This window comes from Microtus oregoni, unplaced genomic scaffold (genome assembly GCF_018167655.1).
Source record: "Microtus oregoni isolate MIOR12 unplaced genomic scaffold, Mior012 000044F_000, whole genome shotgun sequence".
NCBI classification, from domain to species: Eukaryota; Metazoa; Chordata; class Mammalia; order Rodentia; family Cricetidae; genus Microtus; species Microtus oregoni.
In genome coordinates, this window is record NW_024543211.1 from 810,791 (window position 1) to 829,701 (window position 18,911).

General features: G+C 39.3%; 2 pseudogenes; both read left to right on the forward strand.

Moving 5' to 3' along the window:
* The window catches only part of LOC121434589, a 47,963-nt pseudogene extending 42,987 nt beyond the window's left edge, over positions 1-4,976 (forward strand).
* A 58-nt stretch (positions 4,977-5,034) lies between these two features.
* LOC121434590 lies at positions 5,035-17,673 on the forward strand (annotated as a pseudogene).
* The last annotated feature ends 1,238 nt before the right edge of the window (positions 17,674-18,911 follow it).

Here is an 18,911-nt window from a genome sequence, read left to right on the forward strand (position 1 = left end):
AAAAACCCTATGAATATCGTCAAGGTGATAAAGACTTTGTTCTTTATGAGACTCATCAAAGTCATAAAAGAACACATACGGGAGAGAAAGACTATGAATGCAATCAGGGTGGTAAGGCCTATGCATGTCAAACTGATCTTCAAAAGCAGAAGAAAACACATGCAGGAGAGAAACCCTATGAATGTAATCAGTGTGGTAAGGCCTTTGCTGAAAATGGTACTCTTCACAAGCATAAAAGAACACATACTGGAGAGAAACCCTATGAATGTAATCAGTGTGGTAAGGCCTTTGCAGATCAGAGTAATCTTCAAAAGCATAAAAGAATACATAGTGGAGAGAAACCCTATGAATGTAATCAGTGAGGTAAGGTCTTTGCTGACAACAGTAGTCTTCAAAAGCATAAAAGAATACATACTGGAGAAAAACCTCATAAATGTATCAGTGTGGTAAAGCCTTTGCACGACATACTCATCTTCATTTGCATAAAAGAACACATACTGGAGAGAAACCCTATGAATGTAATGAATGTGGTAAGGCCTTTGCATATCAAAATAGTCTTAAATTGCATAAAAGAAAACTACTGGAGAGAAAGAAACTCTATGAATGTAATCAGTGTTGTAAGGCCATGCACATCACAGTAATCCTCAATTGCATAGAAGAACACATTCTAGAGAGAAATCCTATGATTGTAATATTTTTGGTAAGGCCGTTGCACAAAACAGCCATCTTCAAAAATACAAAACATCACAGACTAGATAGAACCCCTATGAATGTAGTCAGTGTGATTAGGCCTTTGGAGACCACTGTACTCTTCAAGGTAATAAAAGAACACACAGTAGAGGAAAACGTTATGAATGTATAGTAGTGTGAGAAAGCCTATTCACATCTTATCTTCAAATGCATAAAAGAACACAGACAGGGGAGATAACTGTGAATGGAGTCTGTGGTAAATCCTTTGTCACAACCATCTCCAAATGCATAAAATAAACCATCTTGCAGAAAACTATGAACTCAGTGTGTGTATTCTTCAAAAATATGAGAAAACTCATACTATAGTGAAACTCTAAGTGAATTTAGTGTTTTAATGTTTTGTACTTCATACAGGAGTAAGACTTTTGTGTGTAATCAATCTGAGAAAGCTTATGCATATTACCCTAATCATTTGGACCTGTGGAAGAAACGGAGGGCTTTTTATAACTTATTTTTTAAAGATCTTAAGCCCACACACATAGTCAGTTAGCCAATAGCAGTTATTGTGTAGATAAAAATGGATAGTGTAAAAATCTGTTCAAGCACTATGATATCTCTTTATTTTGTTTGAACCAGCAAACTAATGGCCAAAACCTTTTTTTGAAGCCTTTTGGGTAAGAGAAATGGCTAGTCAAAGAAATACACCTTGGACCTGAAAGCAGAGCCAAAGGAAAGCATTTTTTCTCTGAATCTCGAACTAGTTAAAGAAACATCATCTCCCTGAAAACAGCCCAAACATTAAAATGTGCCAGTGAAAGAAACACACTCTCAAAACACAACTGTCAAGTTGGGAGCGTAGACCCCAGTTCCTCGCATCTATCCCAGCCCCCAGGCCTGGTCTGGACACTAATTCCCAGCTGGCCAGGTCCTGACCCCACCCCCAGGGATGGGTCAGGACCACTCTGCAGAGTCTTTAAGTGATTCCCCAAAAGAGGAACACGTGGTCTCCCTCTCTTCCTCCTGGGGGTAGCATTTCTGCGGCTTCCTGGTTCCCGCTCAGGGCCCCCTGAGAGCACAGATCGCCCATTAAACCTGGATATTAATTTGGCTTGTTTTGATTTGGCTTGATTGGGAATTTTGCGTCGGCAGGGAGCTAGTAGTAAGAAATATTCCTAGGGGCTGGAGAGATGGCTCAGTGGTTAAGAGCATTGCCTGCTCTTCCAAAGGTCCTGAGTTCAATTCCTGGCAATCACTTGGAGGCTCACAACCACCTGTAATGAGGTCTGGTGCCCTCTTCTGGCCTGCAGGCATACACACAGACAATTGTGTACATAATAAAGTAAATAAATACATTTTTTAAAAAATGAATATTCCTAACATTTTGGAGGTTCCCGCCAAGCTAGGCCAGGCCCTTTCCACTTCGCAGGCCATGTGTTGGAAGGCCCCTACTCTATAGTTTGAGCTCTCTACACCACGCTGACAAATGGCTTCTGGGCCACAGCGGCGTCTTGATGAGTCCCTTTTCTTATCGATGCTATAGAGTTCTAGGGGACCCATTCATACTTATTTTTGTCGTTTTCGGATTCCCGCTGAAGTCATGAACTCACACCGGGAAGTCAAGTCAGGTGGCAGTCAATCCCGTGGGATCAGGCTTGGCTGAGTTGGAGATCTGTCTGTCCTGGGACACCAGGCATCCAATATACAGTTGAGGACATGCTAAAATGGACTTAGGCCTCATGGTTGGGCATAGACTAAAATGGACACTTAGAGTTCAAAGCCAGGTCTGTTGTTGCCCCTATGAGCCTCTTACAAAGATCTTTTTAAATTGAGCTTGTCTGATACAAATAAACAGAGCTTACATATATATATATGTCCATGATTTTTGGCCTCTGCACTCTTGCCCCCCCTCCCCCACTTAGTAGCCAGTGTCTCTCAGCACCACAGTGCCAGAGGCACTGGCCCCTCTCCAACTCCCTGAAACCCACACTTCCCAACCCCTCCCATGGAGCAACATTCTTTCCCCCTCCCTTTCCCAATTCAGAGGTTCAAGGTCAATTTCAACCTTCCCCTCCCCCCCCACCTCTCTGCACTCCTGGATCCCTTATGCACACTGGGCTAGTCCCTCCCCTGTTCCCTTTTCTCTTCCAAATCTATCAGGTAGAAAAGTAGCTGCTTGGGCTGGAGAGATGGCTCAGTGGTTAAGAGCATTGCCTGCTCTTCCAAAGGTCCTGAGTTCAATTCCCAGCAACCACATGGTCGCTCACAACCATCTGAAATGAGATTTGATGCCCTCTTCTGGCCTGCAGGCAGACACACAGAATATTGTATACATAATAAATAAATAAATAAATATTTTAAAAAAAAGAAAAGTAGCTGCTTTCCTTTTCTACTAATAATTCTGCTTCCTCAGTCAGAACCAGATATTAGGGGAAAAAAGTTGAGGATGGTCCCCAAACTCCTATATGGGAATTAGTGAAAATGGCCTTTAAAGTTTTTAATGCCTGAGAAGAATCAGCTGAGTCTTCCCGACAGACAAAGCTACAACAATCTACAGGCCCAGGCCTTAGCAACTGCCCTATGGTCACAGGAAGGGGGATAAGGGAAAAATAGCTGCCTACCAATAAAAATTGAAGAATCCAGTAGATTGCTTCTCAGCCTTTTCCCAAAGATCAAGTGAAGAATCTCGTAGTTGTTGATGTCTTCTACAGGCAAGAATTTTTTTCTCATTTCTTCTGTCTTGGCTGTTGAAATGGCTATTATTGGTAGTCAAACGGACTTCCTCTGGAATTAACTAGTAGACAAAGAATTAATTATACCCGAGAGGGATTTTACTTAAATGTTTTTAAATGGGAAAATCCTCCATTAATCTGCATAGTCTGAGATAATAGGATACACCTTTAGCTGCTTGGTGGCCATGCACACCGTTAACACTGTGACTCAAGAGCCAGAGGCACTGGGATTTTCTGAGTTTGAGACCTGTCTGGCCTACCGAATGATTTCCACACCTGCACAGAAAAATCCTGTCTTGAAATCACCAAAACAAGAAAATCTGAATCGAACAAGACTATGATCTAGCTTTAACCTTCTCACCTTCTGGTAGCAGCAGTTACATAGAAAGTATATTGAAGTAGAAAAGTCTCTTTTTTATCACCTTGCTCTGGCGACCAAACTCATTCCTTTACTAGTACTAGAGACTACTTCTTTGAAATTTTGGTGAATACTTAAAACCAGCTGAGGCATCAAGCCTCGTGGGCTGAAAAACCACTGTGTTCTTCACTTCATCTTTGGGAAAAGGCTGAGAAGCAATCTACTGAATTCTTTAATTGTCATTAATAAGTAGCTATTTTTAGACAACCTGAAACACAGCTTGTGAGACATTCTAATAAGCCCACTTTTTACGTACATGGTGAGATTCATTCTACCTCTCCTGTTCATGTGGAGAATCTTGAATGCTGCAGTTGAATATTTTATTCACCTGACCATGGAGGAAGATGTGCTGGCAGACAATAGTGCTCATGAAGACATTCTCTACATATTCACATTTCCATGAACACTACCCTTTTTATTATTATTCATTTTCCTGGAGTTTGCTTCAAATTTCAGTAATAAAACCATCATCCAGCCTTCTGATGGGGAAAAGACCTATCATCTTGTTTGAGATCTGGTTCCTGCTTTTCACTTTTCTGTTGTGTGAAATATCTGTGAAAACCATGTAAAAAGTACCTTCAGTTCATCTGACCTCAGCATGAAGCCACAGCATAAACATCTACTTTTATGACCTTAAAACTCTTTTTAGTTGTTAATATTCTGGGCATTCTTTCTCCTGTGGGACAGGAAATCCCTGCACCCACCTAGCACAGTGCACTGTACAAGCTAGCTAGCCACAGTGTGTCCTGGAGGAAAAAGGGAAAGTTCCTGTGGAGTTCAAGAAGATGGCAGTGTCTACTTTTGGAGCCAGGGAAAGTAATATTGAAATGCATACCTTGGTTAGTCTAGAAAAGATGTTTGACTGGGGTGGAAGAAATGACCAGAAACCTCTGTGCTGTGTCTTTAAAGCACACTACAGCTCTGTGGGAGGTGTTCTTGTCACTCAGACCTCACTAGCCAATCAGGCCCTTTGGGTGACCTGCCAGTCAGGAGTAGTGCCTGGTTTTTCAGGACGTCCCATTCAGAACGGACTTTGCAGAGGACCTGGCGCCAGTGGCTTCTGTGCTGCGGTGAAGTTGCTGTTGCAGGGAGATGATGAACTGAGAGCTTTGGCAATCTGGAAAACCACAACATGGTGAGCGGGGGAAATGCTGTCTCCTGAAGGGGAGGAGCAGAGGGTGAGGGGCGGGAGACAGCATGCTGCGCTCTCCCGGGATCCGTGTGGGAACCTGCCGCCAGATTCGCTGTGTTGTGAAGTCCCATGCGGTCCTGTTAATTTCTAAATCTAGGGACAGAACTCTGAATAACTTGCGCTTTGGGCTTAATCGGCTTAGAGAATTGGGAGCAGGGCGCTGTGTGTAAAAACATCTTTCTTGTCAATTTCAGTATGCCAAACTCGGAGAAGCCTAATTTCTCCAGTATTTTCTCAATATGGACCACTTTGCCTTTAACCTTTACATACAATCTCCATTTGTATTTAACTATGTGGACGGTGTCAAGGCCTGTTGCCTGGGCAAGGAGCCTCCGCTATTGGTGCCGGCGCGCTGACGCTCAAACTTCTAGCGTCAACTCCCGAGCCCAGGGCGCATTACTCTTCCCTCAGTGCACTGAGCCTCCTCCGCACCCCACTCCACAGGGGAGCTCACTAACGGGAGAGCCGTCTTAGCTGTATTAAAACCAAACAAAGGCTTTGGCTCCCTTAGTCGCTGCTCAGGAATAAGCCCAGCTGATGGCTCATCCCTCCTCTTGGGCTGTGTAATCCTGCCCACCTCTGCTCACAGCTCCCTGCTACAGCAGGTAGAGACTGGGGCCAGAGCATGCCCGAGAGGGGAATGCTTGCCCCTGAAGTCCCTGTGCTGACTGGAGTCCACCAGCACGGTGCAGGAGGACTCGGGGGAGGAGGGCTTCCTTAAACAGTCCGGGGTGTTCCCTCCCCCTATAGCAGCCAATGCCAAGGTCTTCCCAGCTTTTACAAGCAGGACTGTCTTCAAGGGCCTTCCTCTTCCACTTCTGCCCACTGCCTATGTGAAAAAGCTAACATTTCTCAGTGCCACCTAGCCAGGCCTGGTGCTCCCCAATCCTTGGGCTTAGTGTGAGGGCTCAAGAGGAGCCTCCCATGGTGAAGGATGTGGCCTTCCCAAGGAACTAAGTTGAGGCTTCCAGATGGCCCACCAATCCTGACCTGAAAAGTTCCCTAGAATGGATTCCTCATGGGGCCTCTGATGGTTTACTAGCTTTCCTCCCAGCCCACCAGTCAAGTCAGCCATTGATCATTTCCTCCCCAGTCTCTCTTTAGGGGTCTTTGAGAATGTGCCAGTTTGGCACAACTGTGATTCCCTTCATCCACTTCTGTTCCAAGCGGGGCTTCTGGAATCCCATTCAGAGAAAAGCTGCTAGCTTGCTGTGAGTACTGAGGTGGGGTGTGGGAAGCTTGTGCTATACAGCTAGGAGCTCACTGTGGATGGAGCTGAGGCTGGAGCCAGGTCCTGGGAGGATCCCCAATGGGGTTCCCGGAGTGGGGGAGGGTCTCCTTTCCAAAGAGAAGGCTTGTTCTCCCTGGAAACTAAGGTGCTAGGGACTGAATGGCAGCCTCCCCTCTGCAGGTGCCATGTGAAGCCTTGTGCCAAAGATCTGTGGCCCTTGCCCAGGGGAGGTAGCCTGTGCTAGTGCCAGGGTCACGGAACTAAGTCCTCCTGTAGAGGCACACATGCCAGCGGGGGTCCAAGCTGGTGCTAATTCCTCCCCACAGGACCCAGTAAGCCTGGGAACCTGCAGTAGGCTGTTTTACTGGGGTCAGAAAGCAAATGTCCCGTAAAGAGCCTGGACCTCTTCATTTTGACAGCAGGGCTAGAGATTTATTTTGCATCGTTAAGTGACTTGTTGGGCACAAAAACCTTACATAAGAGTAGAAATATATGTACAGTATGTTTTTATCAAAAATAACCTTGAATTTGCATAAATATACAAAAATATGTTAAACAAGATTAGAAATATATACAGTATAACAAAAATATTCTCAAACATGTATTAATATACTAAAACCTATCATAATGTAAAATATTTAATAAAAATAGTTGGTTTTGATTTAAAGCCAATTTAGTAATCCATCATTTATCCTATAATTTCTATACCTTCCCTTTTTCTTCTCAGAACAAGATAACTGAATATAATCTTCTTTGTTTATATTTTTTACCGTAACCCGTAGTAACCTGTTACCACCGCCACCTCAATGATGACATAAATCATGACCTAATGGATGACCAAACTGCTTACCCCAACACTTGGGAATATGGGAACCATGCTTTTGAAATTATTTTTTGTTGTCTGTGGGCAATGGTATCTATCTATAAGGGTCCCTGAAATAAACCTAAGATAATTTCAATTCATGGGAGAATTGCCTGTATTATCTCTTGTCCAGTCTTTGTGTAATGGGAAAGTGGAGGAATTATCTCAAGTTCTGGCTAGTGTAGTGCATGAGGACCATCTTAGATAGTAATCTTGGAAATTTCCTGAATAATTCATAGCCCAAAGTTGACCTTTGGGGGGGGGAGCAGACAGTTTAGTGGCATTACCACACTCTAGGAGGAATCAATGGTGTGGGGCCCCAAGATTTTAATGGTCACTGTTAAGAATGATCGTGGTTTACTATAGAAAACCTTTTAAGTGCTGTATGTAGTAAAGCTCAAAGAGGTTAAAAGAGCATAGTTTATTATTTACATACAGAATTCAAAAACTTAATTGTTAGTTACTTGCTAGTAGAGATTTAGACCCAAAATCATGAATAGGAATTAAGAAGAACCCCTTTTTTAAAAATTAGTTTTTAGGTGTTGTGCAAATTGATCTTATTTATAAACCCTGTAGTCAGAGAGTAGGGCTGAAAGCTGAAAGATCAGAGAAGCACAGCATCCAGCCCCTAGTTCTTAGCTCTATAAAATTCCCAGTCCAATGTGGGAGCCCATGTGTGACTCAGATTCCATCTGGAATCATTTCAGACTTAAAAAAGCCTTTGAGTTCAAGCATGCCTGCTGTGCTTCTTCCAGTAACCTTGAGGGCTGTGAGTAACATCTGCGTTTCTCAACAGAAAAAGCATTTTGCCCAGCTGAAAGAGCTCATTTTTTTTCTTTTAAGATTGTGCTAGTGTAGGCCATCCAGAGGCACTTTTTGTTAGTGATTAGAAGCTACTTAGCTGAATCAGATAATGCACAGGTTTGAGCTGCCTCCAAGCACAGTGCAGGGAGGTGGGGAGCTGACTGTACTGCTTTTGATCTGCCTTTTGACTGTGTTTAGTGTATATGCTGGCTGAGAAATAAACTCGGGCTGTTTCCTACTGACCTTTCATCCTCTCAATTTAACCTATGAGTCTGTCTTCATTTCTCTTAATCTAATTTATCCTCAGCCTCAGCCTCCCCTCCATGGGAACCCCCATATACATGGAACAACAAGTTAAATAAAGACTAGGCAGAATCCATATCAAGCCTGAATATAAAAACCCCGTATGAGGAAAGGGGTCTCAAGAACTATCAAATGAGTTAAAGTACACCCCACATATACACACCCAGTATTACAGGTCCCACAAAACACCAAAGTATGTACTGATAATGTATATGCAAAGCTTTTAGCACAGGCCCCTATAAGATCACGAGTCTCTTTGAGCACTAATAACTCCAGCTTAGTTGATTCTGTGGGCTGTGTTAACCTAGTGTCCTCAACCAAGGTGGGAGGTGGTTGCTATGGTACTTCCTCCCCATTGCCAGAAGGGTCTCCTTAGCTCCTCTTATTGTTTGAATGCCCATGTCTGCTCCTGGTGCTTTCAGTTCCTGGAATAGGCCAGTCTGATAACAATTGGCTGAGGCACCATTCTATGAGAATAGGAGAATATCATGAAAAATCATTTCTTGGACTTTTTTCCTATCTTGTTTGGCTCTATCATAGACCTGTAGTGTAGTGAGCTCAGGTCTTGGACATCCAATTAGTATGGGCATTGTCTCCCTCTAATGGAATGGGCCTGAAGTTTCACGAGTTATTTGTTGTTTACTCCTACAAGTTCTAAGAACAAGTAACTCAATATATCTTGCAAGCAGGACGAGTTGTAGATTGAAGATACTGTTGCTGGGTTGGTGTCCCAGTCCCAACATAGAAAACTTTGCCTGCTTAGAGAAGGCTCCACAGGCTTCTTATTCCCCTTTCCTACAAGTCCTTGCTAGGGGCATTTTCACACAATCTAATGAGTATTTACTGTACTAGGTACCATACCAACTTCCAAATGTTCTCCAATTCCTGTAGACTTTCTTCATTCTCACTACATCCAACTCTCCTGATCCTGCTTTCTCCTATACCCATCCCCACCTACCCCCATCAATCCAGAAGAAGACCTATTCTAGTTTCCCTTTTGAGGGAGATCCATGTATCCCCGCTTGAGCCTTTGTTGTTAACTAACCTCTCTGTGTCTGTGGGTTGTAGCATGATTACCCTTTACAACTAATATTAATGTATAAGGGAGTTCACACCACTGTCATTTGTGTCTGGCTTACCTCACTTAGAATGATTTTTTTTATATTTTTTTGTATATTTTTTGTATATTTTCAGAAGTAATTTGTAATCCCCAATGAGACAAAGTTTGCTCTACTTCTTCAAACATTTTCTCTAATGTATGTACATATGAATCAGCTAATAAAATTCTGTATAATGTTGAAAACCTACCTAACTTGAATATAATTTCAATTGCAATAACATGTACTAACATGCAGTACTTCATATTCTAGCTGATAATAATAACTTTCAAGGACTAGATATTTTCATTACATGTTTAAGTGAGTTGTGTTAGGTAAATATCTTGAGTAAGAATATAAAATTATAGACATTATGTTTTAACAAAAAATAATGTCAAATTAGTATCAAAAGGAAGCATCCATATCTATATCAATGTAAAATACATAAATCAGTAGTTACTTTTTAAAATTAATTTTAATGATCCACCCTTTTATCTTATCAGAATACATATATATGCCCCTTTATTCTTTTTAGATCATGAAGGCGTAAGTCACAAACAATGCCACACCAGTTTGGAATTATGATTAATAGGGTGGTATTTATTTAAAGGGGAAAAAACTTACAGATCACTGTCCCAGGCAACAGCCCTCTATGCAACCAGGAAGGGAGTCTAGTCACGAGTGGAGTAGGAAGTGAAGAGAGAGACGAGAGGGAAGTGGCCGCTTTTTTAAAGGGAGAGAGACCACGCCCCAATGGGCAGGTATCTCAGCAGCTATAGGCTGGAGGAGCGGGAGGACCTCCCGCAACAAGAGCAGAATCAATAATCTACACTTTTATCCTCATTTCATTGGGTGCCTTTTGTAGGTGGATGTATATTTATGAATCTATAGAGTTGGCTTTGGAGTTTGACACTGGCTCTGTCCCTCTATAAATCCAAGCATGTTGTTAAAATAAAAATCAGAGATTCTGTCTCCTGTTAAGAGCCATAATATGGGACAGAAAGAAAAAAAGAATTTAGAAAAAAATTTTACTTTTCTTCATATCTAATTTTTGTCTCTATTGTACATGTCATTGAATATATATGTCTGCATATGTCTATATAAATAAAGTTTAAGTTTTCCGCAATGAACAATGAATTTTCCTGCAATAATTTTTGAAGTTTCCAGGAACAGCAACTCAACCTGTTTGATATTACATCTTGATGATGATAGCACTACTACTAGACCTGTTTTGCCTAGCAGCTCATCAAGATGGCTCCAACTTGTTTAGCTGAAGTGGTGCACTTTTTTACAACGTTCTGGGCAGACCTCCCAATAGGAAGTCAGAATAACTCTACCAAGTACTCAGAGACTATTTGCAATTATACCAGATAGTAAACTTGGAACCTAACCATCATTTTACTTTCATAGGCTCCCATAGAAAGAATATCACCCCCATGACTGCTGGAAGTAATTCTAAAAGATGACATCCCCTCTCCCAACAAAGGTTGTCCTCAGGGTTAGGGACATCATTGAAGGGTTGATAATAATTGGTATAGGGTTGTGGGTTGGAAGGGAAATTTTATAGGCTCAATAATCTCTTTGAAAAAAAAAGGGAAAATTGGATGGCATAATAGAATAGTGTGAGCTTACTCACACTAATAATAGTGAGTAATAGAGTGAATGCTTGTGAGTTATAATTTACAGGCAATTACATTGGTATAGATTGTTGTACATTGATACAATGTTCAATTATATTGAATATTGAATGCATCCATGTTTCTACCTCTGCTTCAAACATTTTTATATATTGAAATATATTTATCATTTTGCAATGTACATTTCTACCTCTGATAAAGATACTTATACATTGTTTACATTTTGAATTCATTGTCTTCATTTGTTGCACAGTTGTTTATTGTATAATATTCTCATATGAAGTCTTAGTCTTTAAATTATATAGGTATTGAGAATTATAGATCAATAGTCATCTATGTTTGTCATACTTATAGTTAGACTAGTCAGGTTTTTTAGATAAGTAGAGATTATATTCTGCATAGATAAATAATCTTCAACCACTTCAAAGAGCTGTAGAATATGACATTTAAATAACTTAGGGTACTGTTGAAGTGAGACACAATTGCTCCTGGTAGCACGGATCTATTCCCCAGAGAATGTTGAGCACCAGTCATTTTACTTGGAGCTTGTTTTCTTCTTGGCAAAACTGGCCTTTAGGCAAAGACATGTTCATATCTCAACTACTGACAAAATACATGATATCCAAAAATGGATAAGCAGGACTGTTAAATCTTGCCAAGACAGGATAAGATGATTCTTAAAAATTTCCTACCTCCTTAAGTGGTCAGTCAGTTATTCTAGGTCTTTGCCAAAGTTGGTTGCTTCAACATTGCAAATGAGACTTTGGATGATTGCCCAGGGAGCCAGTTGTCTCTGTAATTTGTTGCACATTTTGAAAGTTGCTAGATTGCACTTCTTGCTTACTCAAGTAATATTATTTCCCTTCTTGGATCTTTGATGGGGTTAAAGACTAGATAGTTGAAGTTACTTTCCTCTCATGACTTGGCCAAGTTATTATACAAGACATAAACTAGTTAGGATAGGATAATTAATGAATATATTGTTCTTATTTATTGTATATAATTGTGTATTGGGCTTAGAACTCTCTTATTTAAACAAAAGGAGAATGTGCTGTAGGAAGTTTTACATCCAGTGGTTTCCTGACCACTGGGGCGTGGCCTCTTATACTATATATGCCAGTATAGAGCATGAGTCCAGCCTCTTTTCTGGCTGCATGATTCAGTTTCTGAACTCAGTTCAAGCATAGGATTCTGATTTGTGAGTCTATCCCTAATAAATAAACATCTATTTCTCATTTCTGAGCTAGTATTGCATTTCTTCTAAGAGTCCTTTAAGGATCATTAAATGTGAAGCTTTGATGTGATGAAATGATTTCTTTCAGTTGTTGACCATGGACCAGTAGTGACTGGGTTCAGAATGTCCTTGATTGAATGAACAACCCCCCAGAAAACATCATGTGTTTGAAGAACTTTCTCTCTTTATTGGTTTTATTTCAATTTTCTGTGGATCTTTAGTAGGAGAAGCCTTTCTAGATGAAATTCCTCATTGTATGCTATGAGTTTCAATACCCTAAAGTAATTTCCTGACATTTATATACTGTGTTGTGCTTGACATTAATCAGCCAACTTCCTACTTATACTGAAATGCTATTACCATCATTATAGGTTCGATCTCTAAATCACATAAGAAAGAGCAGAAACAGTTGTTATTCAGTGCACAAGAGTTTGGTAACCTGCTGTTTTAATTGTTTTTTTTTTTTTTTTTTTTTTGCTTATCTAAGTAATTGTGTGGCTCTAAATTCCTGAAACTAAAGGGAGGCATCATTCCTGGCTCTATTTGTTTCTATGTTATTGGATGATGGCCTTGGAATGCAGGTATTTTTTATGTCAAGTATATGCTGCTGTGCTGAGCTTCATGCTTATCTTGAATTTTAAAATTTGACAGAGGGGGCTGGAGAGATGGCTCAGAGGTTAAGAGCATTGGCTGCTCTTCCAGAGGTCCTGAGTTCAATTCCCAGCAACCACATGGTGGCTCACAACCATCTGTACTGAGATCTGGCACCCTCCTCTGGCGTGCGGGCATACATGGAGGCAGAATGTTGTATACATAATAAATAAATAAATCTTTAAAAAAAATTTGACAGAGGGTATCTCTCTGATTCCCAGGATGCCATCCCATGGATTGATAGCATTAATACTGCCTGAGTATTTTTAGTTATTAAATTACAGTTGTATGAACATCTTCTTGCTTGTTATGCTTGCTTTGATTTTTTAAATCAATATGACTGTTTTATATGCCTGCATGGATATGTACCATGAGAGTGATCAAAGGATATCAGAAATCCTGACCCTGGAAAAATGGATAGTTGTAATCCCCATGTAAGGACAGGCAAATTTGTCCATCTCCATTCAAGATCAGCAAGAGTGCTGAATTAATCTGCCCTCTCTCCAGGTCTGTGTTGATAATTTACGACCAACATTTATATTTCTACTGTTTTCATCTGTCCACTTGTAACTGTTTTATACAGGAAGTTGTTTTTCTTCAAAATGTTATTGGTATTGCAGTTTACATTAGGATACTTCAGGGTCTGGAAGAAGACTACAGAACTGGAGAGAAAACAACTCTTTGTAGAAACTTCAATAAAAGCCTGTTAGTTTTTCTATCCCATTGTTTGTAACATTGAGGCTTGCAATGGAGACAGAGTCTGTACTGCCACCTCTCCTGGACCTGATTGCATAGACTTGACTGGCATTCAACTCAGAGACAAATATACCCACCTCTGTTTTCTGAGTGTTGTGGTTAAAGGCACAATACACCAATTCACACATTTGTGTATCTTTTTTTCTTTCTATAATGAGTAATTTTTCATACAATTTTCTCATGCATATAATTTACTGTTGATCTTTTTTCTTGTCTCACCCTGTTAATAGATATTGTTCTTATAAGGTGAAATCCCATTCAAAGTGTATAGAAATGACAGAATTGACTCTCCTTTTCAATTTACTTCTAAAGTAACTGACTATATCACAGAATAAGAATGGGGAGCACCAGAATCATACAACTGTACTTTCAAAGAAGTATGCATTTCCAATGATGTCACTGTCATGCTTACATTGTATACATGTGTGGTATATTTTTGAAGGCAGTGACCTATGATGATCTACATATCAACTTCACTCAGGAAGAGTGGGATTTGCTGAGTCCTTCCCAGAAAAATCTCTACAAAGATGTGATGCTGGAGACCTACAGGAACCTCACTACTATAGGTAAAAATGAATTTCCTTCATGTTTCAAAATATGGAGACAACCTTTCCTTGCCTTATAATGTTGTTCTGTAATTTGATTTAGAAAGAAGAAAATGAGATGAATAACACAATCATAGTTGTTAGGTGCACTTAAGATAATGAGCTAATTGTTGTACAATATTAAGTAATATAACATACATATTCTGGTACTGTATTTCAGGGTACATTTTGGAGGACTGTAACACTGAAGAACATAGTCAATGTTCTAGAAGACCTGAAAGGTAATTTTCCTGTGCAAGTTTATAACAATGTGCCTCGGATGAGTTTGTAATATGTCCTGGAACAATTAATCAGAAGCAACAGTGTAAATAAGCACACCTTTAAATGCATTGATGGTTATTAAATTCTCACAAATCCATATTCCTCAATTTCTCATATGTGAATTGCATTTGCAAGGCATTCATTTAAGAAAAAGTCAAGGAAGCAATGACTCAACAGATATCACCATTTGAATCATAGCAACGTGAAAGCTATGTAGTAGATCTGTCAGTCCATTTCTTTCTTGCTACTCATGACAAAAACTGTATACACATTTCAGTGATGAGTGTAGCTGCAAACTTTCTCCTAAATCAATAGCTCATGGTAAGACTTGGATTACTCATATACTTTTTGTGACTTGCTAAGTTTAGTGAAAGTGGCAATTAGAGTCAAGGGTCAAGGGGCAGTTGTTGTGGAGAAACCTTAATATCTATACCACAAGTCTATGAGGAACAGCAAGTGAAACCATGAGGATTCAATGTGGAAATCTTTTATTTACTATTCTTCCTTTACTATGTATATCATATGTTCCCCTTGATACAAGCATATGAGAATATGGATATGGAAAGATATAGCATACATCTCATTAAGAACAATTAGAAGATAAACTGTAGTTCCCATGGAGAGTATACTTGTTCAATTAAGTCCAAGTATACAGTAATTGGTTTTCTACCATCATTGTTAATACATAAACAACTTCACATTACAAAAAAGCCCAAAGAGTTCTAAGTCTGCCAATACTTCTTGGTGTCTTAGTTCACTTAGCCAATGTATAATGATTCATAGTAAAATTTATGAATGCAGTAAAGTTTGTAAGGCACTCAGTGTATGGAGTTTTTTTTTAAAAATGTGAAAAATATCATAGAAAAAATATAGGGATAGGTATAGATGAAATGGTAAACCATGACGCAAAGGAATTTATCATCACAAATATTTTTTCCTAATAAAAGAAGAAAACATGATTTTAAATGAAGTTATAAGACATTAATATTTGATTCATTTTTACAATTGGAACAAATTATGAAATTAATTCATACAGATCTGAGGTTCAACAGTGAATTGAATGTGGTAAAGTTTTTACATGTGTAAATTATCCTTGCAGGATTGAAAGAAATCAAATTGGAGAGAAATTTTCAGTATGTTCTCACTGTGCTAAAGCCTTGTCTTATGACACTCACCTTCTAAGGAATGAAAAAACACATACCAGAGAAAAATGCTGTGAAATTAAGCAATGTGGTAAAGCCTTTGATTATCACAGTCATCATCAAATGCATGAAAGAACACACACTGGAGAGAAACTCTATGAATATAGTCAAGATGATAAAGACTTTGTTCTTTATGAAACTCATCAAAGTCATAAAAGAACACATAATGAAGAAAAATCATATGAACTTAATCTGCTTGGTAAGGCCTTTGCTGATCACAGTCATCTTCAAAAGAAAAAAAGAGCACATACTGGAGAGAAACCCTATGAATGTTTTCAATGTGGTAAATGCTTTGCATGTCAGGATAATCTTCAAACACATAAAAGAACACATACTGGAGAGAAACCCTATGAATGTAATCAGTGTGGTAAGGCCTTTGCTTAGAACAGTAATCTTCAAAGGCATAAAAGAACACATAATGGAGAGAAGCCCTATGAATGTAATCAGTGTGGTAAATACTTTGCACATCATAGTCAGCTTCAATACCATAAAAGAACACATACTGGAGAGAAACCCTGTGAATGTCATCAGTGTGGTAAGGCCTTTGCTCGACCTAGTACTCTTCAAATGCATAAAAGAACACATACTGGAGAGAAACCCTATGAATGTAATCAGTGTGGTAAGGCCTTTCCTCAATGCGGTACTCTTCAAAAGCATAAAAGAACACATACTGGAGAGAAACCCTATGAATGTAATCAGTGTGGTAAGGCCTTTGCAGATCAGAGTAATCTTCAAAAGCATAAAAGAACACATACTGGAGAGAAACCCTATGAATGTAATCAGTGTGGTAAGGCCTTTGCAGATCAGAGTAATCTTCAAAAGCATAAAAGAACACATACTGGAGAGACACCCGATGAATGTAATCAGTGTGGTAAGGCCTTTCCTCAACGCGGTACTCTTCAAATGCATAAAAGAACACATACTGGAGAGAAACCCTATGAATGTAATCAGTGTGGTAAGGCCTTTGCACGTCATAGTCACCTTCAATACCATAAAAGAACACATACTGGAGAGAAACCCTATGAATGTAATCAGTGTGGTAAGGCCTTTGCTCAACGTGGTAATCTTCAAACGCATAAAAGAACACATACTGGAGAGAAACCCTATGAATGTAATCAGTGTGGTAAATACTTTGCATGTCATAGTCATCTTCAAAGGCACAAAAGAACACATACTGGAGAGAAACCCTATGAATGTAATCAGAGTGGTAAGGCCTTTGCTCAATGTGGTACTCTTCAAATGCATAAAAGAATACATACTGGAGAGAAACCCTATGAATGTAATCAGTGTGGTAAGGCCTTTGCAGATCAGAGTAATCTTCAAAAGCATAAAAGAACACATACTGGAGAGAAACCCTATGAATGTAATCAGTGTGGTAAGGCCTTTGCAGATCAGAGTAATCTTCAAAAGCATAAAAGAACACATACTGGAGAGAAACCCGATGAATGTAATCAGTGTGGTAAGGCCTTTCCTCAACGCGGTACTCTTCAAATGCATAAAAGAACACATACTGGAGAGAAACCCTATGAATGTAATCAGTGTGGTAAGGCCTTTGCACATCTTAGTCACCTTCAATACCATAAAAGAACAAATACTGGAGAGAAACGCTATGAATGTAATCAGTGTGGTAAGGCCTTGGCTGAACACAGTCATCTTCAAAGGCACAAAAGAACACATACTGGAGAGAAACCCTATGAATGTAATCAGTGTGATAAGGCCTTTGCTCAATACAGTCATCTTCAAAGGCATAAAAGAACACATACTGGAGAGAAAACCTTTGAATGTAATCAATGTGGTAAGGTCTTTGCTCACAACTGTGCTCTTCAAAATCATAAAAGAACACATACTGGCAATAAACCCTATGAATGCCATCAATGTGGTAAGGACTTTGCATGTCACAATCATCTTCAATTGCATAAAAGAACACATACTGGAGAGATACATGTGAATGGAATCTGTCCTGAATCCTTTTTCCCAATCATCTCCAAATATGTAACATAAGACATCCTATAGAGAAACTCTGAGTTTAATATGTGTGTTCTTTAAAAACATGAGAAAAATCATACTGTAGTGATACTCTATGAAAATCAGTGTCAGAATGTTTTGTGCTTCATATAGGAGTAAGACTTTTTGTGTGTAATCAATCTGATTAAGTTTGTGGTGCATATTACCATAATCTTTGGACCTGAGGAAAAAACTGAGTGCTTATTGTAAACTATTCTTTAAACAAAAACAGTTATTGTATAGAAAAGAATTTTATAGTGTCAACAATTTGTTCAAGCATCATGATACCTCTTATTATTTTAGTTTGAAGTAACAAACTAATGGACAAACATTTTATGAAGCATTATTGGTTGGAGAAAGGGTATTCAAAGAAACATACATTTGTCCTGAAACCAGAGCCAAAAGAAAGTACCTTTTCTCTGAATCTAGAAGTAGTTAAAGAAACAACATCTCTCTGAAAAGAGCCAACATTAAAAGGGGCCAGTAAAGACACACAATTTGCCTCTCAAATCAGATCCATAAAAACAAACTCTATCCTTGTCCACTGAGCACAAAAGCAATGAATCCCTTGGCATAAAATCAAGCTCATCCCTGAGCTTTTTCAGGATCAGGAATTGAAATCCAGCAAATTCCCACCATCAAAATCTCCTTTGCTCTCGGTTATTAAGAAGTCCTATTTGAGTCTTATGCTCATTCAGTATGCAGCTGTCCCTTTCCACACTTTGCAGAGGTATTCATACTCATGTTTTCTTCCTTCTCAAATAAATCTGATTCAAGATTTACGTGAATACCTCTTTTAATGGAATGTTTCAGAAACTCCTGGAGTTGAGCCAAGATACAATTGATGCCTCTGTTTGGGAACTTAGTTCAGAAGATGACAGAGGAATTGGTCATATATTATGAAATATTTCCGTGGGAGTGGAGGAGATCAGCACCAGATATTTCTACTGGGAAACTTTCTTTTTTTGGTTTTTGGGTTTTTTTTCTTCTGTTTTTTGAGACTGCGTTTCTCTGTAGCTTTGGGGCCTGTCCTGGAAATGCCTCTGCCTCCCAAGTGCTGGGATTAAAAATGTGCACCACCACTGCCCGGCCTGGAAAGCTTTCTTAGAAGAATTAATTTCTTTTACTTCAAGTCTAAGTTTGCTTTTTCTTTACATGAACCAATTCATTGTGTAAGTAAGCTGTACGATGACTCTCAGCTCCTCTTTTACAGAAATGAATGTTTACAGGAGAAA